Source organism: Somniosus microcephalus, chromosome 6 (genome assembly GCF_052327205.1).
Source record: "Somniosus microcephalus isolate GS21.2 chromosome 6, FLI_Smic_1.0, whole genome shotgun sequence".
Classification (NCBI taxonomy): Eukaryota; Metazoa; Chordata; class Chondrichthyes; order Squaliformes; family Somniosidae; genus Somniosus; species Somniosus microcephalus.
In genome coordinates, this window is record NC_140992.1 from 239,066,038 (window position 1) to 239,091,218 (window position 25,181).

The 25,181-nt window shown below is 45.4% G+C and overlaps 1 long non-coding RNA gene across 1 annotated transcript in view; it reads left to right on the forward strand.

The window, feature by feature from the left end:
• LOC147116559 (uncharacterized) overlaps positions 1-25,181 on the forward strand; it is a 440,444-nt gene that overhangs the window by 220,698 nt on the left and 194,565 nt on the right. The window contains exon 3 of the long non-coding RNA XR_015078837.1: positions 10,153-10,218. This is a non-coding gene — a long non-coding RNA (uncharacterized LOC147116559). The remainder of the gene's footprint in view (positions 1-10,152; positions 10,219-25,181) is intronic.

The following is a 25,181-nucleotide window of genomic DNA, read 5'->3' on the forward strand; positions in this document are numbered from 1 at the left end:
TGGGCCCGCTCCGCTACCCACAGGGCCATGACCTATCCGAACCTAGACTCATGTCCAAATTCCTGCCCGCTCCCGTAACCCTTAATTCCCTTTTCTTCTAGGAAACTGTCTATTTCTGTTTTAAATTTATGTAATGATGTAGCTTCTACAGCTTTTTGGGGCAGCATATTCCATGGACCTACCACCCTCTGAGTGAAGTAGTTCCTCCTCATCTCAGTTTTGAAAGAGCAGCCCCTTATTCTAAGACTATGCCCCCTAGTTCTAGTTTCACCCATCATCTGGAACATCCTCCCTGCATCCACCCGATCCAACCCCTTCATAATCTTATATGTTTCAATAAGATCGCCTCTCATTCTTCTGAACTCCAATCAGTAGAGTCCCAATCTACTCAACCTCTCCTCATATGTCCATCCCCTCATCCCCGGGATTAATCGAGTGAACCTTCTTTGTACTGACTCGAGAGCAAGTATGCCTTTTCTTAAGTATGGACACCAAAACTGTATGCAGTATTCCAGGTGCGGTCTCACCAATACCTTGTACAACTGAAGCAATACCTCCCTATTTTTATATTCTATCCCCCTAGCAATGAAAGCCAACATTCCATTGGCCTTCTTAATCACTTGCTGCACCTGCATACTAACCTTTTGAGTTTCGTGCACCAGGACCCCCAGATCCCTTTGTACTTCAGTACTTTCAAGTTTCTTGCCATTAAGATAATAACTTGCTCTACGATTTTTCCTGCCAAAGTGCATAACCTCACACTTTCCAGTATTGTATTCCATCTGCCAAATCTCTGCCCACTTACTTAGCCTGTCTATGTCCCCTTGCAGGTTTTTTATGTCCTCCTCACTCACTACTTTCCCTCCCATCTTAGTATCATCTGCAAACTTTGATGTGTTACACTCGGTCCCCTCCTCCAAATCGTTAGTATAGATTGTAAAGAGTTGGGGACCCAGCACTGACCCCTGCGGAACACCACTGGTTACTGATTGCCAGTCTGAGAATGAACCATTTATCCCAACTCTCTGCCTTCTGTTAGATAGCCAATCCTCTATCCATGCCAGAATATTACCCCCAATCCCATGATTTTTTATCTTAAGCAATAATCTTTTGTGTGGCACCTTGTCAAATGCCTTTTGGAAGTCTAAATACACTACGTCCACTGGTTCCCCTTTATCCACCCTATATGTTACTTCCTCAAAGAACTCCAGCAAATTTGTCAAACATGACTTCCCCTTCATAAAACCATGCTGACTTTGTCTTATTAAATTATGATTATCCAAATGTCCTGTTACTGTCTCCTTAATAATGGACTCCAAAATTTTACCTACCACAGATGTTAGGCTAACCGGTCTATAGTTTCCAGCCTTCTGTCTGCTGCCCTTTTTAAATAAGGGTGTTATATTAGCAGTTTTCCAGTCTGCCGGGACCTTTGCTGAGTCCAGGGAGTTTTGGAAGATTATTACCAATGCATCCACAATCCCTACCGCCACTTCCCTCAAGACCCTAGGATGTAAGCCATCAGGTCCAGGTGATTTATCCGCCTTGAGTCCCATTATTTTACCGAGTACCACTTCCTTAGTGATTTTGATCGTGTTTATCTCCTCCCCCACTATAGCCCCCTGCTTGTCAAGTGTTGGGATATTCTTGGTGTCCTCTACTGTAAAGACTGATACAAAATATTCATTCAGTGTTTTTGCCATCTCCATATTTCCCACCATTAATTTCCCGGTCTCATCCTCTAAGGGACCAACATTTACTTTAGCCACCCTTTTTCTTTTTATATAACTATAAAAACTCTTACTATCTGTCTTTATATTTTTTGCTAATTTACTTTCATAATCTATCCTCCCTTTCTTAATCAATCTTTGTTATTTTTTGCTGTCTTTTAAAGTTTTCCCAATCCTCTATCCTCCCACTAGATTTGGCTACCTTATATGCCCTTGTTTTTAGTCGAATACTATCCTTAATTTCTTTACTTAGCCACGGATGGCTGTCTTTTCTTTTACACCCTTTTTTTCTCAGTGGAATATACTTTTTTTGGAAGTTGTAAAATAACTCCTTAAATGTACACCACTGATCATGTATCGTCTTATCCTTTAACCTATTTTCCCAATCCACTTTACTCAATTCCGCTCTCATACCTTCATAGTCTCCTTTATTCAAGCTTAGCACGCTTGTTTGAGATACAACCTCCTCACCCTCTAACTGAATATGGAATTCAACCATGTTATGGTCACTCATTCCAAGGGGATCCTTTACTAGGACATTTTTAATTAATCCTGTCTCGTTACACAGGACCAGATCTAAGGTTGCTTGCCCCCTGGTTGGTTCAGTTACATACTGCTCAAGAAACCCATCCCTAATACACTCAATGAACTCATCCTCAAGGCAGCCCTGCCCAATTTGATTCGTCCAATTTATATGATAGTTAAAATCCCCCATAATTATAGATGTTCCCTTATTACAAGCCTCAACTATTTCCTGATTGATACTCCGTCCAACTGAGTTGCGACTGTTCGGAGGCCTATATACTACGCCCACTAGTGTTTTTTTCCCCTTATTATTCCTTATCTCCACCCAAACTGTTTCATTATCCTGATCTTTTGACCCAATATCATTTCTCTGTATTACAGTGATTCCTTCCTTTATTAAAATAGCCACTCCACCTCCCCTTCCTTCCTGCCTGTCCTTCCTGATTGTTAAATAACCTGGTATGTTTAATTCCCAGGCATTGTCACCCTGTAGCCATGTTTCTGTAATGGCCACAAGATCATACCCATATGTAGCTATTTGTGCCTTTAACTCATCTATTTTGTTACGAATGCTACGTGCATTCAGATAGAGAACTTTCAAATATGTTTTGTGACACTTAGTTCCTGCTTTTGCCCTTTTTATTACTTTACCTTTTACTCCATACCTTCTGCCCCTTCCTGACACGCTTTGGTTTTTAATTTCCCCACTGCTACCTAAGTCTTTGACCTTCTCTGTTGTCATTTTTATTATTTGTTCTCTAGGAAGCTCCCCCCCACTAGTTAGTTTAAAGCCCTCTCTACAGCCCTAGTTATATGATCCGCCAGGACTCTAGTCCCAGCACTGGCCAAGTGAAGCCCGTCCCAACGGAACAGCTCCCTCCTGTCCCAGTACTGGTGCCAGTGTCCCTGGAAGCAAAACCCATTTCTCCCACACCAGTCTTAGAGCCACGCATTTAACTCTCTTATTTTATTTGTCCTAGCCAAATTCGCTCGTGGCTCAGGTAATAATCCAGAGATTATTACCCTTGTGGTTCTGCTTTTTAATTTGACCCCTAGCTGCTCAAACTCCCTCAGCAGAACCTCCTTCCTTGTCCTATCTATGTCGTTGGTACCAACATGGACCACGACAACTGGATCCTCCCCCTCCCACTCCAAGTTTCTATCCAGCCCAGAGGAGATGTCCTTAACCCTGGCATCGGGTTGGCAACACAGCCTACGGGACTCTCGCTCTTGGCTGCAGAGAACTCTACCTATCCCCCTAATAATACTATCCCCTACCACTACAACATTTCTATTTACTCCCCCCTCTTGAATGGCCCCCCTCTCCACGGTGCTGTGGCCAGGTTGCTCATCCTCCCTGCAGCCCCTGCTTCCGTCCCCACAGGGAGTAAGAAGCTCGAACCTATTGGACAAGAGCAAGGGCTGCGGCTCCTCCAACACTACCTTCTGGATCCCCGTACCTGCCTCACTCGTAGTCACACCGTCCTGTCCCTGACCATGGGCTACATCTGAATTAATTAACTTCATAGGTGTGACCACCTCCTGATACACAGAGTCCAGGTACTTCTCCCCCTCCCTGATGTGTCGCAGTATCTGAAGCTCAGACTCCAGCTCATCAACACGGAGCTGGAGATCCTGTAGCAGCAGACACTTGTCACAGATGTAATCACCGTTAGCCTCAATGGGGTCTACCGGCTCCCACATCTCGCAACAGTAACACATCATCTGCTCCATTCTATGTAATTAATTATAAATTTTTTAATTTAATTAATTGGATTTAAATTAAATCAATCCCTCTAAATTACACCAGTTTAATGGTTAACCAACTGCCTCCCTTACAGCACAGACCCTAGAAAAAAACCGCCGAATTTAAGCTTGTAATAAAAAGAAGAAATACTCACCAACCAATCCAACCAATCACTTACCTGCTTCCTGGTGACGTCACTCTTGGATTATTTTTTACCTCCTCTGCTGTTGATTTGGTATGCCTCTGGTCGCTGCCGGGTTATAGCTCCTCCTCCTGACCTCGCTGCTCACTCCTAGGTCCGAACTGTTTCAAAACCATGAGATTTCTAGTTACATCACTAGTTCCTGGTTACAGAAACATCCTGAGCAAGCTGGGCCCACACCCGAGTATTTATACTCTTTGGACGGTGCCACCAGCTGGCTGCCCAGTGTTACTTCATGAGTCATGATAAGATTCATGACACCCTTCCCGCCTGAAAGTTTTGGAAGTCCGACGAGTTCCTTCTAGTGGATTAGGCAGACCACGAATAGGCGCAGTCTTTTAGATCTTTGCTTGTGGCTGGAAGGCACGTTTCCTTGGACCGTGTCTTGGTCCCTGGGTCACTTGGTCCGTACTGGTAGATCGACAGGACCCGTGTCGCCTTGATTGACCTGAGGGAGACTGGGGAGATCGTGATTCTGGATGCGGGTCCCCACAGGCGCAGAGCTGGCGTCATCTTGGTTGGTAGCCGTGGATTGACCAGCATCCTGGCTTCGGGTGGCCATCCCATGGGAAGCGCTCGGCTCCCCGAGTTGATCCGGTGGAGTAGCCGGCAGATCCCTTGATGTCCCAGGTAGGGCGTCATCCTCAAGGGAGCGCAGAGTATTGGCATCATTACCATGGGTTCCTCTACTGGTTGGACAGGGAGCCAGATCTCGGAGTGAAACGGTGGACTCCCGGCCATCAGGGTACCGCACGTTCACGTACGTGGGATTTAAGCCTGTTAGTTCCACCTCGTCGACGCGGGGATCGTTTTTGGAAGATCGGACGAATCTTCGGAGCAGCACGGAGCCAGGAGCTGCCAACCATGACGGTAGGGACGTCCCATTAGTGGAGTGACGCTGGAATCTGAAGAATTGCTCGTGAGGAGTGACATTGGTGGACGTAGAAAGAGACCTGATGGAATGCAACGCGTCGGGGAGCATAGTTTCCCACTGCTGGTCTGGTAGGTGGCGTGACCTCAGTGCAAGACGAACAGCGTTCCAAATGATAGCGTTGTATCTCTCAACTTGTCCGTTACCGATGGGATGATACGGTGTCGTTTTACTTGTGACGATTCCCCGTTGGGAAAGATAACTTTTGAGTTCGCTTGACATGAAGGAGGGACCCCGATCAGAGTGGATGAAATTGGCCATAGTGCAAAGGGAAAAGACCTGATCAAGGCATTTGATCACTGTGGAAGTGAGCAAAAGGAAAGCATGAATATTCGTCCACCATAGTAAGCAAGTAGGTGTTTCGCTTTGAGGAAGGCAATGGCCCTTTAAAGTCAATGCTGAGTCACTGCATAGTGTGTATGAGCGAGCCATCCGATGGACGGAAGAATTGCGGTTTTAATTCCGCACAAATTCTATAGGTGGAGCATGTTCTTTTCACATCTTCCGTAGAAAATGGGAGATTTTTAGATCGCACAAAGCGCAACATACGGGTAACGCCAGGATGGCATAAGTCAGTATGAAGATGTGCAAGAGTCGAAGTTGACATAGAAGAGCAGAATGCATGCGTGAGGGTATCTGGAACTACATTCTCTTTGCCGGGTTGATAATGTATGGTATAGCCAAAGGCAGGCAGCCAATTCCATCCTCCAGAGCTGTATTTTGTTATTCTTGATCTTAGTGCGTTTCCGGTTATCCAGCATAAAGGCCACGAAGCGCTGATCGGTTATAAGCGTAAAATGGCGACGAGCGAGAAAATGACGCCGTTTACGTACTGCTTCGATGATATAGCCGTAGCCTCCTTCTCGACAGGAGGATAATGGAGCTCGCTGCCCTGCAAAGTTTTCGACAGAAATGCCACGGGTCGATCACCTTGATTGAAGGTAGCCGAGATTGCCACCTCCGATGCATCGCACTCAACCACAAAGGGAAGATTTTCATCGATGGAACGAAGCGCGGCTTTTTCCAGTTGTCGATTGAGGAGGTTGAAAGCTGAAATAGCCGTTGCCTCCAACGGAAATGACTTCGCGTCAAGCAGGGGCTGGATCTTGTCGGAGAAGTGGGGTATCCACTTCGCATAATAGGCGAACATGCCGAGTGCCTGACAAAGAGAGCCGAGATTCGTAGGGGGAGGGAGCTCCTGAAGCAGACGAAGTCGCTCCGGATCTGGTTTGATGACACCGTTGCCCACCCAATAGCCAAGGATGTTGACTGATGGTACTGATTTCACAGATTTGGACTCATTTAAGGTTAAGTTGTGATGACGGAGAACGTCAAAAAATTTCTGGAGGTTGGCATCATGCTCCTTCTGGTCATGACCAGCAATGGTGATATTATCCAGATATGGAAAAGTGTCCGTTAAGTTCTCCTGTATGACTAGGCTATCCATTGCCCGTTGAAAGACGGCCACCCCATTGGTGACCCGAAATGGAAGGCGACAAAACTGATAAAGCCGACCATTGGCCTCAAAGGCCATATACTTTTTGTCAGAGTCCTTTAACGGTACTTGATGGTATGCGCTCTTTAAATCAAAAGTTGAAAATACCTTGTAGTTGGCAAGGTTATTGACCATGTCATCGATGCGTGGTAGTGGGTAGGCATCCAGGTCGGTATACTGATTAATAGTTTGTGAGTAATCGATGCAAAGATGTTTCTTGTGTTGCTTCAGAGGATTTTTAACAACGACGACTTGAGCCCACCAGGAAGATGAACATGGCTCAATGATACCGTCAGCTAGAAGGTGAGAGATTTCTGCCTCGATAAAGGATCGATCATCTTGGCTGAAATATCACGATTTAGTGACTATGGGCTTACATCGGGGGGAAAGATTGGAAAACAGGGAGGGCTCGTCGAGCGAAGCCGCCGAAAGCGCATAAAACGGTACTTTGGAAATAGTAAGCTCCGGCTTTGTCCCTCCAAACTCGAAAGGGAGTCTTTTGTGTTGTTTCTGGAAATCCTGTCCCAGGAGCACATTACTGCATAGGTTTTTGAGCACCCCGAGCCGGGTGGAGAAATAAGTGTGGCCATTGAGAATAAGGTCGACAAGACAAAAGCCGGATGAGTTGGTGGTCAGTGTCGTCAGAGCCATTGCAATTTCCCTGTCCGAGGGGTACATACGTAGTTTTAACTTACTGACAGCCCGCTCACTAATAAAGCTGTCAGAGCTGCATGAGTTGATTAGTGCACTCAAAATGTGTCCATTTACTGAAACCTTTGTGGCTGCATGGGACAGACTTTGGGGAAAAACAGCTGTGATGGGAGGAGGGGCAGTTTTACCCTTGACAGCTGTAACCTTAGTTGTGGTTCTTGGGGGAGGAGCAGTTTTATAGATTGCAGCTGTAACCTTAGTAGTGGCTCTTGGGGGGAGGAGCAGTTTTATAGATAGTAGCTGCAAAACTAACAGGGGCTCTTGACCGGTATACCTTAGAAAAGTGGCCTTTCTTACTGCAATGATTGCAGACTGCGTTACGAGCAGGACAAAATTTCCTGTAGTGGAAGGCACCTCCACAGAAGAAACACTTCCTTCCAGATTGCCAAGATGCCGCTAGGGCAGGGTCATCATCAGTGAAGGCTTCTAGGGCAGGGTTGTCATCAACCAGGTGGGAGTCATCATCAGTGAGGGCTTCCGCCCGAGGCCTGTCGAAGGAATCACTAAAAATGATAGCGGCAGCCCGTGCATGTGGTGAAAGATAAGTACAGGTAGACTATCCTTTATCCGAAAACCTCGGGACCAGCCGTGTTTTGGCTTTTGTAAAATTTCGGATTTCAGAAGGTATTTTATAAGACTGGGAAATTTGTCGGGGGTGGGGGTCGGCGGGGGGTCGGCGGGGGTCAGGGTCGGGCGGGGGGGGTCGGGGGCGGGGGTCGGCGTCGGCGGGGGGGTCGTCGGGGGTGGGGGTCGGTTGGGGGTGGGGGTCGGTGGGGGTCGGGGTCGGCGGGGGGGGTCGGGGGCGGGGGTCGGCGGGGGGTCGGGGGCGGGGGTCGGCGTCGGCGGGGGGGGGTCGGGGTCGGCGTCGGCGGGGGGGTCGGGGGCGGCGTCGGCCGGGGGGTCGGGATCGGCAGGGGGGTGGGGGTCGGGGTCGTGCGCACGACTTACGCTGAACGAAAAAACTTTCGGTTTTCAGAGGATTTCGGTTTTCGGAAGTGCGGATAAAGGATACACTATCCCTTATCCGAAAGGGTGGGGGTCGGGGGGGTAGAAAAGAATATCGGACAGGCCGCTGCAGCTATCGGACGGGCCACTGTATTGTTGGGTTCACTCTCCCGGTATACCTCCTTCACACTGCCCGGCTCGGCCTGCAATCTCCTACCCAGGAGGGAACCCAGTGACCCTCTGCCCTACTCAGCGTAAGTCGTGCGCCACTCTGGTCATGTCGTGCGCACGACTTACGCTGAACGAAAAAACTTTCGGTTTTTAGAGGGTTTCGGTTTTCGTAAGTTCGGATAAAGGATAGTCTACCTGTATCTGCATTCCTCTTTGCTAAGTCCAGAGAGCATGCCTGGTCATAGGCAGCCTGTAACTTGAGGGTTTTATTCTCCAACAGACGCTGGCATATGAAGGGAGACGCAATCCCATTAATAAAGGGATCACTAATTAACTCCTCCTGGTGCTGCTCAGCTGTGACAGCTTTAAGATTACAATCCTTGCTGAGCCTGCGAAGTTTCTGAAGGAATTCGTCAAGTGATTCCCCAGGTTGTTGTCGAGTTGTGGCCAGTAGATGCCGAGCAAAAATTTCATTTGGGGACTTAGCATATAGTTGCTATAGTATTTGGATAGCGGCGTCATAGTCTTCACAGTCTTCAATATAGTCAAACACATGAGGGGATACATAATTGGCAAGCATTCGTAACTTATTAGGAACATTCTCACCACACTCCTCAAGGAAGTTGCTGAAGGTACGATACCAGTGTTTCCATACCTTAGCAGCTGTAAGTAAATTCAGGTCCAGGTCGAGACGGGCGGGTCTGAGTAGTTTCTCCATGATGGATCGATTACTTCGTCCGAGCTCCCTTCTACGGTTTGAGTCGTAGTCGTCTGTTCCCAAAACCACTCGGAGCGTGGAGCAGGTCCAGTTCATTTAATTGATGTAAAAATACTACTGAGCGCTTGGTTTGAGTATAAAACAAGGCTTTAATCAACTGTTTCAAAACCATGAGATTTCTAGTTACATCACTAGTTCCTGGTTACAGAAACATCCTGAGCAAGCTGGGCCCACGCCTGGGTGTTTATACTCCTTGGACAGCGCCACCAGCTGGCCGCCCAGTGTTACTTCATGAGTCATGATCAGATTCATGACACTCAGCACGACAGATTGTTACATCATATCAACCCAAATCATTTTGTTAAAAATATTAACTGAAGTTTTATCAATTGACAATTGTATTTTGGCCACAGTAGAACGGAAAGGACCTGTGTCCATGTTATGTTTTAGGTGTTGTTTGAGAGCCAGAATATACTCAAACACATTGCCAGGTGTTTTCCATCATAAATTGGGCAAGACGATTTGGACCTGAACTGCAGCAATCCTGAGCCCTTTATAAGATATTTAAAAAATTGTAGCACAATCAGTGGTTTACTAAAAATCCAATTACTGAGAAAATAATTGTAAATTTGTATATATTTGGAACTGTATGGAGAGGTGACCAAAAATCAGATAAACATAAAATGAAATGATTACAGAAGCACTGCCTAGTTTAAATATTTCACAATAAATCCCAAAATCTTTTGTGTAGTTCATTTGAAGTAATTTTGTTCTATGCAAATTGTATCAGCTAGCTTTTTATGTCAGCCTGCTGGTATCTCATTTTTTGAGTTTTAATGTGAGCAGCAAAAGGAAGTGAGTTTCCACAGGGCTAATCCTCACCTTTTAAAATTTACTTCAGATAATAGGGAGTGCAAAAAGTATATTGTATCCTGTCACTGAATAACTTATAACGGAAGGGACTTTATTCTTCTCAGGTTCACTACAGAATTAATGGCGACAACATTGAGCCTCACAGGAAGATACTACATTTTGATGGCAAGGTAGATCATTTTGAAAAGATCTTTTTAATCTGAGTGTTGATGTGGAATTAATTTCTGAGCACAGGTTGTCAGAACTATTTTGAGTTATCTGGTAACATCTGATAGTTTTTGATCGGTACATATTTTTTGGGGCATAGCCAGAGAATTTAAAACTGCCCATTTTTGCTTCTGAATTAACAAGTTCACTATAGAAACATCCAAAGCTGTATTTCTGTTAAACTAAAGTTACTGACCACACAGAAATTAGAAACTACTTCATGGGTATATCTTTGTTGAAAATTGAATGCAGCACCCCATCTAGAGTACTGAATTCTTGTTTTGGGCACCAAACCACAGGAAAAATATATTGGCTTTGGATAGGATACAGCACAGATTCACCAGACTGAAACCAGGGCTTAAAGAGTTAAATTAGAAGAACAGGTTGTATAAACAATGCTGAATCTTTCCTGAACCCAAAGGACACATGCAGGCCCATTCCCGTAACTGACCTAAATCAGTCTGCAATCTGTTTATTTGATTCTAAATTCCAAACATCCAGGCACATATTTGTGTCATCTGCAAACTTGAATAGTTCAACTAATTCCCTCACCTAAGACATTAATAATGATTCTGAACAGTAATGGTCTCAACACAGAGCCCTGCAGGACTCTGCTTATAACCTGGGCCCATGGAGATCTACTCCCATTGATGACAACCCTCTACCTACGAGACTGCAACCAATTTCCCAGCGAGTCTAACATTTGATCACAAATACCACATGAAGAAATCTTTCCCAACAGCCATCTCTGCGGCACTTTATGAAAGGCTTTCTGGAAGTCAAAGTATATAACACCAACTAGACTGCCATCATCCATTAATTTGGTTACTTCCTCAATGAATTCAATTAGGTTAGTCAGATAGGACCTCTGTTTCCTAAATCCGTGCTGGGATTCTCTAATAACTGCAGACCTCTCGAGGTGATCACCTAGGATGTATTTTTACCTGATTAATAGAAATTGAGGTATCCCAGTGGGATGCTCTTCTTTCAGCACTGGCATAATATGTTGAACTCTTTAAAATACACTCTAATTGTAGCAATAAGGGCTGCTTTATAGTCCTCTTTTCTGTTGAAGAGGACTTTGAAGCCCTCTTCTGTTCAGAGGTATATCCTTCTTGATGAGCCTTTTTTTTCCACAGAAACTTTCATTTACAATATTGCATGTGCACTTTTTAGAAAAAAGGAAGATTAGCCTAGTAAATGCTAAAGTATTTCTGTATTGTAAACAGCAGTCCACTGCAGTAGTTGTGTGTGGTAGAAAAATTGATCAAGTTTCAGGAAGATTTTAACTTGAGCACACAATTGAAGGCATTCTAGTTACAATATGGCCAATATTTTAATTTGATCAGTTAACTTTTAGATCTTCCGTGACACTGCTCATGGTGAGTTGTAGGATATGTTTTATGACACGTGTGTTGTACCATGTCGCACACACTTTATTTCCTGTGGCATTGCTGTTAAACAAAAACTGCCTTTTTTTTTCTCCACTTTGTAATTCTGTTCATGCCACTCTGTCTTCCAACTGCTTTCTTTCTCACTTTTGGTCTTGCAGTTTCATTTTTATGTCTGTATCTGACACTCTTCTCATTATCTCTATCTCACTCTATACGTCTCTGCTCACATCGCTCACTCAGACTCAAAGGGTGGTATGACCAAAGTACCATACCAAATTAAAATAAAATTGGCATTTGGCTCTAGTTTCACAACGCTTATGGGCAGAAAATCTAATACAGTTTGAGCACGAGTCTCTCTAATAGATAGCAACAAAGTTATGCAACACTAAATTCAAATCAGTCCTACTGTGTTTGAAACCTATTGGGTGTTGAAAACAAAATTAGTGTCAGTCTGGCCTTGGACCAAAGCCCACGGTTTTGTACACCTGCCGACAGCAAAGTCTGCCAGATCACGCTATTAGGGGGTTACAGTGGAATTGCTGCATGTGGTCATTTTCACCATGATCCCCCACTGCCAGAATTTGAGGAACATCATCCTTGTTCTTCACTGCAGCAGCTCTGCTCACGTCTTCCATTACCAATGTAACTATTCCCATTTTATCTTTGATCACCATGAAAATGTGTCAGGAAAAGTGCATGGAGCAAGGCTGGAGCTTTCGAGTGTTGAAGGTTCAACATCACATGGGGAAAAAACTGTTTCGTATTGAAAAATATATCAGTACAAATCTTACAATGTAGCATAAAATGGTTAAAGTGAAATGCTTTGTAAAAATATTTCCTTATGAAATAATTAGAGGATGTTTCACCGAGGAAAATACTTGTAAAAGTAACCAGTTATTGTTACTTTGTTATATTAGTTATTTTTGAGTCTGTTTTTAATTTTTCATATACCTGAATGCCTTGTTTCATGAGAATAAATTATGGCCCAGAAATTAGGTTCGGGGGCTTGCCGCGCGTGCACGTCCCCGATGTGCACTTACCCGGCGTGCCTGCCGTCCTGCTCCCGGGACGCTCGCAATTCCTGTTTTCAGTTGATTACTCCCGGGCAGCGTCTGACGTCATGCCGCCCAGGCGTGCAGCCAGCGCAAAGCCTCGAGCGCGGAGTCTAAGTTAGACACGCCCCTTGAGGTCTCCTTAACATAGGCCACGTCCCCAATTTTTAACACAAGCTGCAAAGCAATTTTACATGCAGAGCAGCATTTTAAATAATTTTTTTGTATTTTTATTAATCTTTAGGTAACTTTTATAAAGTTTTAAATACTTTTACATTATTTTGAAGAATGTAAAGTAGTTTTAAACAGAATTAAAGTGTAGTTATTTTGATGAGCCGGCTGGGATCACGTGGGCACTGGACAACCAATGGGAGGTTGCAAAAGTTCATTCATGAGTTTGATAGTAAGAACTGTCAAACTCATGAAAACTCAGGGCGCCCAAAACAGCACTTAAACTACAAATAAAAGTTTTTAAAAATCCCACTAAGTAAATGAACTATGAATAACTGTAAAAAAAACTATTTTAAACAATTAATCAAATTTAAAAAAAAATAATTTTTTAACAAATAGGGTCTAAAAATACACTTACCTTACTGTAAATTCTTTAAAAAGAATAAACCTGTGGAAAAAAAATTCTAAATTGTATTAATAGACCACTTACCTGTAAAACTAAGTACTTACGTCTGGTTTTTTCAAGCGTAAAAACCGGAGGCCTTTACGCACGGGCAACTCTTTACAAAAAAAGGAATTTCAGCGCGCACGCGCTGCCTGGAACGTCGCACGCGTTCCGCCTCTTAACCCCTTGGTTCAGAGGACAGGAAATGCCGGTTTTCAGCACATGCGCTGTGCATCCTGAAAACCGGCACTTCCATCGGGCCCACGCGTGAGTACCCCTTCCGTACTCACGCGTTGGGACCCGAATTACTGGGCCTATATCTTTTGATGTATTAGATTTTCTGTCCATAAGCATTGTGAAACTAGAGCCAAATGCCAATTTTATTTTAATTTTAGTACCTGCTTTATTTAGCTGCAATAGCTAACTGACAATGGAGCACTGTTGGAAAGATGAGACAAACAGTACTCAAAACACTACAAAAATATAACATTATATCTGTGGAACTTACTTAAATTACACTGTTAGGCTCTCAGTATGTTTAATTTGGCAAGATAAGTTCTAATAAAAACATTTGTGTCTTTGAGGCACAATAGAGGCCTGTAATTGAATAAAATGAAGTGTATGCTTTTCAGAATAAGTTACTTTCTGAAACATTTCAGAGACTCCTGCTGGCGCACTTGTATTTTTAGGTACATCCTGATGAGCAAAGCTATTCAAACAGGTTCATTGGTATAAGAAGAATTATTTGTTGAGGTGTTGAGGGCAAAGGAGGATTTCAATGTAAAATGTTCCCACTTTTAGAACTTCCATATAAAAGCTATGACAGTCTCTCCTATTTGAAAGAGAAAAGTTGTCTTTAAGCAATGGCCAAAATGTTTGTTAAAGTTGTTGCTGGAGAGCCGCTTAGCTGATGCTGATCCATTTAAGCATACACTATAGAAAGTGTATACATTCAGCTTTTCATTAACGGATGCACATTGAATAGTATATTGTTCATGAACTTTTAGATTGATAATTCACAAAGAAGTAACAGGTTCCGTGAAAGTGATTCGGCAAACAACTCAATGGCATAATTGATTACACTCTCTCATGGCTACTTAAAGTCTGGTAATGTATCACAGAAACAACTTTGGTGGAATTAAGTACCAGATATGCAAATTCAAAGTTCAATTTGATGAAGAGTCTCTGCGTGAAATCTTAACCTGTCTTATTTTTCAGATATGGTGTATTTCTAGCATTAAAAAAAAAATATTGAAAATGCTACTTTTTCACGTCTTACCCATTGATGTGTAAACTAATGTCTTGACCTAGATAACCCAATCATGATTTTGACGTGTGTAGGTTATGAGGCCAGGCCAATTGTTGAATATTTTTTATATCTTGTAGTACAGAATGTCACAAAGATTGATGGGTGTAAAAGATCAAACCAAATGAACTTGAAAATAGTGGTTAGGTGTCACAAACCTGTCATTTTAAACAAATCAAGTGTATGGGACGAAAGTAACTTAGGGAGTTAAGGAGTTCCTGGGAAAGAATGCGTTTGAGTAGGAGACTGCGTAATGAGTCTCAACACAGTGGGGATTTAGAGATAAGAAACAGCATGTAGTAAGGTATATTTGGAACATAGAAAGAACAAGACAGGAAATCCAGAGAAACACTGACAATAGCATTATTTATAAAAATAAAGAAATGAGAAGGGTTGCAATAAGGGGCAGAGGGGCAAGAGAAACAGAGGCACAGATGGGTTGCTGGCTATTATTTGGTCCAGACATGTATGTCATTCTGTTGTCTCAAATTTCTGTCCATCGCACCTAATGGCCCAGAAATTAGGTTCGGGGGCTTGCCGCGTGTGCAAGCCCCCGATGTGCACTTACCCGGCGCGCCTGCCATTCTGCTCCCGGGACGCTTGCAATTCCTGTTTTCAGTTGATTACTCCTGGGCAGCGTCTGACGTCACGCCACCCAGGAGTGCAGCCAACGCAAAGCCTCGAGCGCGGAGTCTAAGTTAGACACGCCCCTTGAGGTCTCCTTAACATAGGCCACACCCCCAATTTTTAACACAAGCTGCAAAGCAATTTTACATGCAGAGCAGCATTTTAAATAAATTTTTTGTATTTTTATTAATCTTTAGGTAACTTTTATAAAGTTTTAAATACTTTTACATTATTTTGAAGAATGTAAAGTAGTTTTAAACAGAATTAAAGCGTAGTTATTTTGATGAGCCGGCTGGGATCACGTGGGCACTGGACAACCAATGGGAGGTTGCAAAAGTTCATTCATGAGTTTGATAGTAAGAACTGTCAAACTCATGAAAACTCAGGGCGCCCAAAACAGCACTTAAACTACAAATAAAAGTTAAAAAAACATCCCACTAAATAAATGAACTATGAATAACTGTTAAAAAAAAAAACTATTTTAAACAATTAATCAAATTTACATTTTTTTTTTAACAAATAGGGTCTAAAAATACACTTGCCTCACTGTAAATTCTTCAAAAATAATAAAGCCGTGGAAAAAATGTTATAATTTTAAGTAATAGACCACTTACCTTAAAGAATGAAGTCCTTACGTCTCCTTTTTACATTCATAAAAAGGAGACCCTTACACATGCGCAAACCTGTGGAAAAAAAGGAATTTCAGCGCGCACGCGCAGACTCCTGCGCGCACGCATTCGTCCTCTGAACCCCTTGGTTCAGAGGACAGGAAATGCCGGTTTTCCGCACATGCGCTGTGCATGCTGAAATCCGGCACTTCCAATGGGCCCACGCGTGAGTACCCCATCCGTACTCACGCGTTGGGACCAGAATTACTGGGCCAATATCTTAATCAGTCTGAAGCATCCATAGCGAGCATTATCACTGCCCGTAACTTCTATAAATCTACCACTAGAGCTGCTGAATGCAAATACGCAACTTTATTAAAATTAAATTTTATTGAAATAAAGTGTCAACCGCTGTCTTCCTGTTCTTCCAGCAGACAGTCTCTGACCAATGTCTTAATTTCACTCAATCTTCCTTTCTAGCCCATTTCTGTCCTGATGGTACATTTGCTAATTCGTGTAAAGAAAAAGCTGGCTGTCTTGGCTCACTTTTCTCATCAAACTCTAATCTCGATAATTTTGCTAAAAATCCCTCAACTGTTCATTTTTTTTATTACAGCATTATGACCAAAGTCACAGTTTATTTTTTCCCGAATTAAGTCTTTCAAATCCTTTGCCTTCTGGACCTGATGGTGTATCTCGCCATCCTCAAGATACATACGAGTTTTTATATATCTCCTGTAGCTTCCCTTCAATCTCTTACTCCCAGTATGAGAACATAGGAATTGCTCAGCCAAAAAAAAGACCAAGGTCCATCTAGCATACTTTCTACCAACCTGGTAGTGGTATGCTACAGCAATAATGGAGTTGATGACTAATCATGACAATCTATCTCTAGCAAAAACTCTACAACAGACTCAGACAGGGGTCAAGGAAACCCCGCCAGTGCTGAAAAGCTTTGGGAACCTGTACAGATAACTGTAGCTGTAGTAAAGACAGCTGCTTTACAGTAGCTGTAGTAAAGACAGCTGCTTGACGGCAGTCGTATAAATAGGAAGCCATCTTGGCCATGCGGCAGTACTGCACGAGCTGGCACTGACTCAAGACCTAATAAAGAGTACTCAACGATATCTACTCGTAAGCCTCTTAATACTAAGATATAAGATAATATTACAGAACCATAGATTCAAAGTCACCTGTTTCTCTCAAACATACTACACTTAACATAATTTTATGTCTCAGATTGCTCATACTGTATGCCAAAATATTATATTCTGAAAGAAAGCTATCTAGTTTGCATTTTAATGAATCAGTATTCCCTGCTTCCACTGCTTGTATCAAACCCCTTTATCACACCTTCAAAGAGAAACAGTAGATTTGATTGACAAGATCTCCCCTTCATCAACACAGAGGAAGTATTAAGGGGTTTAGCAGCTTTAAAAGTGGATAAATCCCCAGGCCCAGATGAAATGTATCCCAGGCTGTTAAGCGAAGCAAAAGAGGAAATAGCAGAGGCCCTGACCATCATTTTTCAATTCTCTCTGGCTTCAGGTGTGGTGCCGGAGGACTGCTAATGCGGTACCGTTGTTTAAAAAGGATAGACCGAGTAATTACAGGCCAGTCAGTCTAACCTCGGTGGTGGGAAAATTATGTGAAAGAATAATAAAGGACAGGATAAATCTTCATTTAGAAAGACATGGATTAATCAAGGATAGTCAGCACGGATTTGTTAAGGGAAGGTCGTGTCTGACAAATTTGATTGAATTTTTTGAGGAGGTAACAAGGAGGGTAGATGAGGGTAGTGCGTTTGATGTAGTGTATATGGACTTTAGCAAGGCTTTTGATAAGGTTCCACATGGCGGACTGGTCATGAAGTTAAAAGCCCATGGGATCCAGGGCAAAGTGTCAAGTTGGATTCAAAACTGGCTCAGAGATGGGAAGCAGGGGGTAATGGTTGACGGGTGTTTTTGTGACTGGAAGGCTGTTTCCAGTGGGGTTCCGCAGGGCTCAGTACTAGGTCCCTTGCTTTTTGTGGTATATATCAATGATCTAGACTTGAATATAGGGGGTATGATTAAGAAATTTGCAGATGATACTAAAATCGGCTGTGTAGTTGATACTGAAGGAGGAAGCTGTAGACTGCAGGAAGATATCAATAAATTGGTCAGATGGGCGGAACAGTGGCAAAATGGAATTCAATCCAGAGAAGTGTGAGGTAATGCATTTGGGGAGGGCTAACGAGGAAAGTGAATACACATTAAATGGTAGGACACTGAGTCATGTAGAGGAACAAAGGGACTTTGGAGTGCATGTCCACAGATCCCTGAAGGTAGCAGGCCAGGTAGATAAGGTGGTTAAGAAGGCATACGGAATGCTTGCCTTTGTTAGCCGTAGCATAGAATACAAGAGCCAGGGGGGTTATGCTTCAACTGTATAAAACGCTAGTTAGGCCTCAGCTACAGTACAGGTAGACTACCCTTTACCCGAACTTCCGAAAACCGAAACCCTCTAAAAACCAAAGGTTTTTTCGGTCAGCGTAAGTCGTGCGCACGACATGACCAGAGTGGCGCACGACTTACACTGAGCAGAGGGTCAGCGTAAGTCGTGCGCACGACCCCCGCCGACCCCCCCCGCGGACCCCTCCCCCCGACCCCGACCCCCGCCGACCCCCCCGCCGACTTACGCTGAGCAGAGGGTCAGCGTAAGTCGTGCGCACGACCCCCCCGCCGACCCCCGCGGACCCCCGCCGACCCTGACCCCCACCCCCGCCGACTTATGCTGAGCAGAGGGTCAGCGTAAGTCGTGCACACGACCCCCCGCCGACCCCCCCGCGGAACCACCTGACTCTCTTCCAAAGGCTCGAAAGCAACGAGAGCTCTGAGCCCGCGGCGGTGCCGGCCCCTGTTCCGACCGAGCACGACGACCTGTTGGTGGAAATGCGGAACTTCATCGCATTCCAGGCTAGCAGCGACGGACAAGCCACGACTGCGGACCCCCCCGCGGACCCCCGCCGACGCCGACCCCCCGCGCGGACCGACGCCGACCCCCGCGCGGAACCCCGCCGACCCCGACCCCCCCGCGGACCCCCGCCGACCCACCTTCCGAAATCCGACATTTTCCGAAAACCGAAACACGGCTGGTCCCGAGGTTTTCAGATAAAGGATAGTCTACCTGTACTGCGTGCAGTTCTGGTCACCACATTACAGGAAAGATGTGATTGCACGAGAGAGGGTACAGAGGAGATTTACAAGGATGTTGCTGGGAGTAGAGAATCTTAGCTATGAGGAAAGACTGGATAGGCTGGGTCCTTTTTCCTTGGAACAGAGGAGGCTGAGGGGAGACCTTATTGAGGTGCATAAAATTATGAGGGGCATAGATAAAGTGGATAAAAAGGACCTATTTACCTTAGCAGAGGGGTCAAAAACCAGGGGAGAGAGATTTAAAGTGCAGGAAACTCTTGTTTAACCGGCAAAATTCTCACGCCGAAAACAACACCTCAGTAACCGGCAATGTTGCCGAGTCCGAGTCTCCCGCGGTGGCCGAGTTAGTCAGTGGGGGTATGTAAAGTCTGTGGGTTGTTTAGTTAATTAATGCACAGACTCCAAGAGTAACTTAAAACAGGACTTTACTATTCGAAGGTCAGGGCGAATCTGCCCAATACTTCCTGACACGGCACTTATATACTGGTGTGGTCACCGCCGGTATTACAGTATACAGAAGCCAACAAAGTAGTGCAACACCTAAAGTAGTTCTCTTAAAGGTGGACGGTTACATACATTAGTTCTCTTAAAGGTAGACGGGTACATACACTACAATCCTCCCTTTTTAGCTTACAACATACTGATTCCCCATTAAACATACATTATAACATATATACAACTTTATGCAAGACAGTTCACAGATTCAGTCTCTCTGGAGGTTTCCGGACTCTGTCCGGATAACGCCTCGGTGGTGTCGTAACTTCCGGCGGGGTAGTAGGTGTTTCTGGCAAGGTCGATTCGGCTTGAAGGACAGTGTCAGGTTCATCTGATTCCAGTATTACCAAATCGGAGGTAGGTGTTCTGGGTATCTCTGTCTCAACATTAACCGTGTAAGGTGGTGGAGTAGGTTGGCCATTTGTGGCTGACCCTATGATCTGGTCAACATGGCGCCTTATTATACTGTCCCCAATGTCCACCGTATACATCAACGGCCCTAGCCTTTTTCCGATAGTTCCAGGCTGCCATTTCTCGGTACGGTAGTCCCGGGCCAAAACTTGTTGACCTATCTGAAAAGATCTAGTTGGCCTTTCATTCATGCCCTGGAATTGCCGGTTCTCTACGTCCCTTCTGACGTTTGGCTTAAGCAAATCCAGCCGGCATCTTAGTCGTCTATTAAAAAACATCATGGCGGGAGTTTGATTTGTGACCGCATGTGTTGCATTCCTGTACGCCAACAAGAAGCTATCCACCTTATGTTGTAAGTTAATGGCTTCATTACCCATGGCCTTTATGGCCTTCTTGAAGGTCTGGACAAACCTTTCAGCCAATCCATTGGAGGCGGGATGGTATGGGGCTGACGTGTAGTGCTTAACCCCATTGCTCTTTAAGAATTTCTTGAATTCTTCGGACACAAATTGCGGTCCATTATCAGAACAGATCTGTTCCGGCAGCCCATTCCTAGCAAACATGGTCCTTAACACTGTGATGGTTTTTTCCGTGGTGGTGGTGGACATCTTTATTACCTCCGGCCACTTGGAGTGTGCATCCACCGCTATTAGAAACATTGAGTCCATAAATGGACCAGCAAAGTCGATGTGTACCCTTTGCCAAGGAGATGAGGGCCACTCCCATGGATGCAGAGGAGCCTGTGGTGGCGCGTTTTGGACCTTCTGGCATCCTAGACAGCTCTTAGTGATTTCTTCGATGTCCCCATCAATGCCTGGCCACCACACGAACGCTCTTGCTAGGTTCTTCATTTTCACTCCACCCAGATGTCCCTCGTGCAGCTCCTTTAACACCTTCTGTTGAAGTTTGGGTGGAATCACCACTCTAGATCCACACATCAGGGTTCCTCGACACACTGACAGCTGTTCTTTTCTCTGCGAAAATGCTGGCAGCGTTGGTTCGCCCTGTGCTGGCCATCCCTCCACCGTTAAATCATAGACTCGTGAGAGAGTCGGGTCATTTCTGGTTTCGTTTTCGATCATCGAATTTGTTACTGGTAGACATTCCACTATGGATGAGTGGAACAGCTCTCCCGGGTCCACTGTAGTCGCTTCTTCTACTATCGGCAATGGCAAGCACGATAACCCATCAGCATTTCCATGCTGTTTGGACCTTTTGTATTCGATGTCATATTGGTGTGCCCCAAGTAACACGGACCACCTCTGTAACCTTTGCGCTGTCATGGTGGAAACGGCCTTGTTAGGGTTGAATATGGACACCAACGGCTGGTGGTCTGTCAGTAATGTGAACTTCTTGCCCTGCAGGTAATGATTGAATTTCTTTACGCCCCACACAAGGCTGAGGGCCTCCCTATCTATTTGAGCATAATTTCGCTCCGCGGAGGTCAATGATCGGGACGCGAATGCCACTGGCCGTTCCGAGCCATTTGGTAACTTGTGTGAAAGTACTGCTCCAATTCCATAGGGGGAAGCATCACAAGCTAGACGAAGAGGTAACGTTGGGTTGAAATGAGCCAACACTTCTTCAGAGGTAATCAACGCCTTGCTTCTGCGAAAGACCTTTTTACATTCCTCACTCCACTGCCATGGTACTTCTTTCCGCAACAGAGCATTCAGCGGATGCAGCACCGTGGATAGATTCGGCAGAAACTTGTGATAATAATTAATCAACCCCAAGAATGATCTTAACTGTGATACGTTTTCCGGAGCGGGGGCCTTCACGACAGCTTCTATCTTGTCAGGTGACTTGTGCAGCCCCTCTCGGTCAATGACATGACCGCAGTACGAGATCCGTTTTTGGAAGAACTCACATTTCTTGCGATTAACTCGAAGGCCATATTCCGGCAACCTAGTGAGCACCAGTTTCAAATTTGTGAGGTGTTCTTCCTCGTCCTCTCCCGTAATCAGGATATCGTCTAAGTAACACTGCGTGCTTGGAATTCCTTGTAATACCTGCTCCATGGCCCTCTGCCAAATTGCTGGAGCCGAAGCTACCCCAAAAAGCAGTCTATTATAACGATACAAGCCTCTGTGTGTGTTGATGGTGAGGTACTGACGCGACTCTTCCTCGACTTCCATTTGTAAGTATGCCTGTGCCAGATCTATCTTGGTGAAGTGTTTCCCTCCAGCCAACGAAGCAAAGATATCTTCAATCCGCGGAAGCGGGTATTGTACCGTGTGAAGCACCGGATTCACTGTGATCTTGAAGTCTCCGCAGATGCGGACCTTCCCCGGTCCCCCTGGCTTGTTACTTGGTGAAGACTTCATGACGGGCACAATGGGCGTGGCCCACTCACTCCAGTCCACTTTTGACAGTACCCCTGATCGTTCAAGTTCTTCCAGTTCTGCCTCCACAGCAGGTCGTATCGCGTAAGGTACCGATCTGGCTTTGAAAAATTTTGGGCTTGCATGTTCTGCAATCTTAACCTTTGCTTTAATTCCTCGCAGTGTTCCCAGTCCTTGCTGGAATACCTCTTTAGCTTCGTCTAATATTCTGGACAACCGTTCAGGTTTGACATCTTCCTTTCCGGAATCTACCGTCATGGTGTTTAGTGAATGCCAGTCTATCTTTATTTTCCTGATCCACTCCCGTCCCAGAAGTGGTGGACCTCCCTCAGGCAACACATACAGGTCCATCCTTTGGTGCTCTTTGTCCTTGTATCTCACCTTGACTTCTATCTTTCCGATGGGGTATACTTTGTGCCCCGTGTATGTCTTCAATACAAGTTCCGTATCCCGTAGGGGAATATGCTTGAATAACTTTTTATAATCATGCTTATTCATGACCGTCAACGCCGATCCGGTGTCCACTTCCATTTTCACTTGGACTTTTGCAATCTGTAGTGTGATCCAGATAGCTTGTCGGTCAGCTTCATTATTCACATTGTGAATTCTCAGACTATCCAGTTCCTTGCAGTTGGAGTGTGAGTCCGAATTCTGTTCTTCCGGACTCTTCCTAGTCACCTCATGTACCTTTCTGTACCTCTTTTGTGGTGACTCATTATTGTTGGTCTTCTTTCCTGACCGGCATACCTTAGCTATGTGACCGAGCTTGCCACATTTCCTACATTCCTGGTTTTTAAACCAGCATTGGTTCTGGTCGTGTGTTGTCTTCCCACAACGATAGCATTTCGTTGTACCCGAAGTAATTTGCTGCACCCTGAGTGCCGCTGCCTTTAGCTGCATTTCCGCCGTTCCTTTCGCTGCGGCTTCGTTCGATGCAGCAATAAGGACAGCCTTCTCAAGTGTAAGATCGTTCTCTTCGAGCAGTCGTTTTTGTGTTTCTTCCTTCGACATTCCGCACACGAATTTGTCTCGCAACGCCTCTGTCAGATTCCCTCCAAACTGGCAGTGTTTCGCTAGTCTACGCAGTTCCACCAAGTATTCTGCGTTGCTTTCGTCTTTCCTTTGCGTTCTCGCATAGAATTTGAATCGTTCCGCCAACATCAACGGTGTGGGGTTCAAGTGATCCTTCAGAACAGTCACAATATCATCGAAAGTCTGATCCGCCGGTTTAGCTGGTGCTAGTAGATGCTTCAAGAGCTCGTATGTCTTCGCGCCCATCGAGTTTAGCAAGGTTATAGCTTTGTCGTCATCTTCTATTTTATTGGCCTCACAATAGATCTCAATGCGTTCCACATACGTGGCCCAGTCTTCTACCTCGGAATTAAAATCATTGATGTTACCACGCTTAGGCATCTTCCTCTCTTCCTGATAACACCACGAATTATTTCTTTAAATTTTCTTTTATTTTTTTTTCCAAGATGGCGGTTCCCGCGAAAATGGCGGTTTCCCGCGCTTATCTTCTCTCCCCGCCCACTTCAAAGGCGGTTCCCCGCTTCTGTCTTCTTCTCCGCCTAATGGCGGCTTCCCGCGTTTCTTCCCCTGGCGGGAGGGGTACACTTTCCCCACGGGCGACGGCCACTGGCTTTCAGGTTCACAGCCTGCGCGTCGGCTTCAGTGCTTTCCCTTTTCTCGGCAGGGCAACCGGCGCTGGGTACACCCCATTGACGGCGAACAGTTTCAGCCGCTGGGCTGGCTCTCGCTCAGTTCCCCTTGCTCGGGCTCTGTCTCTCTCCCGCTCGCTCGGCTCTACTGGCGCTGGGTACACCCCGTTGACGGAGAACAGTTTCAGCCGCTGGACTGGCTCTCGCTCAGTCTCCCTTGGTCGGCTCTGCCTCTCCCGCTCGCTCGGCTCCCAATCGCGCCTCCCAGCCCTCTCGCAGTCCGTTGCTTCCCTCCCCGGCTGCGGCTGAGTTTATCTCTTCCCGCGCCTATGCTCCCGGTCGCAGCGCTTCGTGGCTTCGGTCGCTGCCCGGCTTTTCTCGCCGGTCGCGGTCTAGCTGTCTCACGACGCCGTTGCGTCCCCCAGCCTATTAGTACCGCGGCTTCCTTGCTCCACGCTGCCCCAGTCTCAGCGCCTCTGGGCCCGACTTCTGTCCGGCTCCTTTCCCCCTCGACCGTGGTCGAGTGCACCGCCCTTATCGTCCGGTTATTCTTTTTACTTTTCCCTTACTCACAGTCACCGTGGCCGCCTTGCTTCTCGTGCTGATCGGCTCACTCCTCACCGTGGCAGAAGGGACAGTCAGTGCCTGTTGCTGATGGAAGTCTTTGTCTCTAAATTCTTCCTCCTTTCTAGCTCTGCAGCCTCGAGTTTTTTTCCAGCAGAACGACGAGGGCGGTTGCCTCTTCTCGACGCTCATTAACTGCTTCGGACGCAATGTTGCCGCAGGGTACGATCGGACTCGTCGCCACTGTAAAGTCTGTGGGTTGTTTAGTTAATTAATGCACAGACTCCAAGAGTAACTTAAAACAGGACTTTACTATTCGAAGGCCAGGGCGAATCTGCCCAATACTTCCTGACACAGCACTTATATACCGGTGTGGTCACCGCCGGTATTACAGTATACAGAAGCCAACAAAGTAGTGCAACACCTAAAGTAGTTCTCTTAAAGGTGGACGGTTACATACAATAGTTCTCTTAAAGGTAGACGGGTACATACACTACAGGGTAGTTCTTCAAACTGCCACTACTCGGCTTCTTGGCGCTGTCGGAAGTCGGAACACCTCAATACCCCTGTAACAGGAGTCTGAATTTCCCGCGCTGCCGGTAGTCTCTTCTGATCCGCTATTTTACAGTGGTACTGTGTGTCTCTCACGC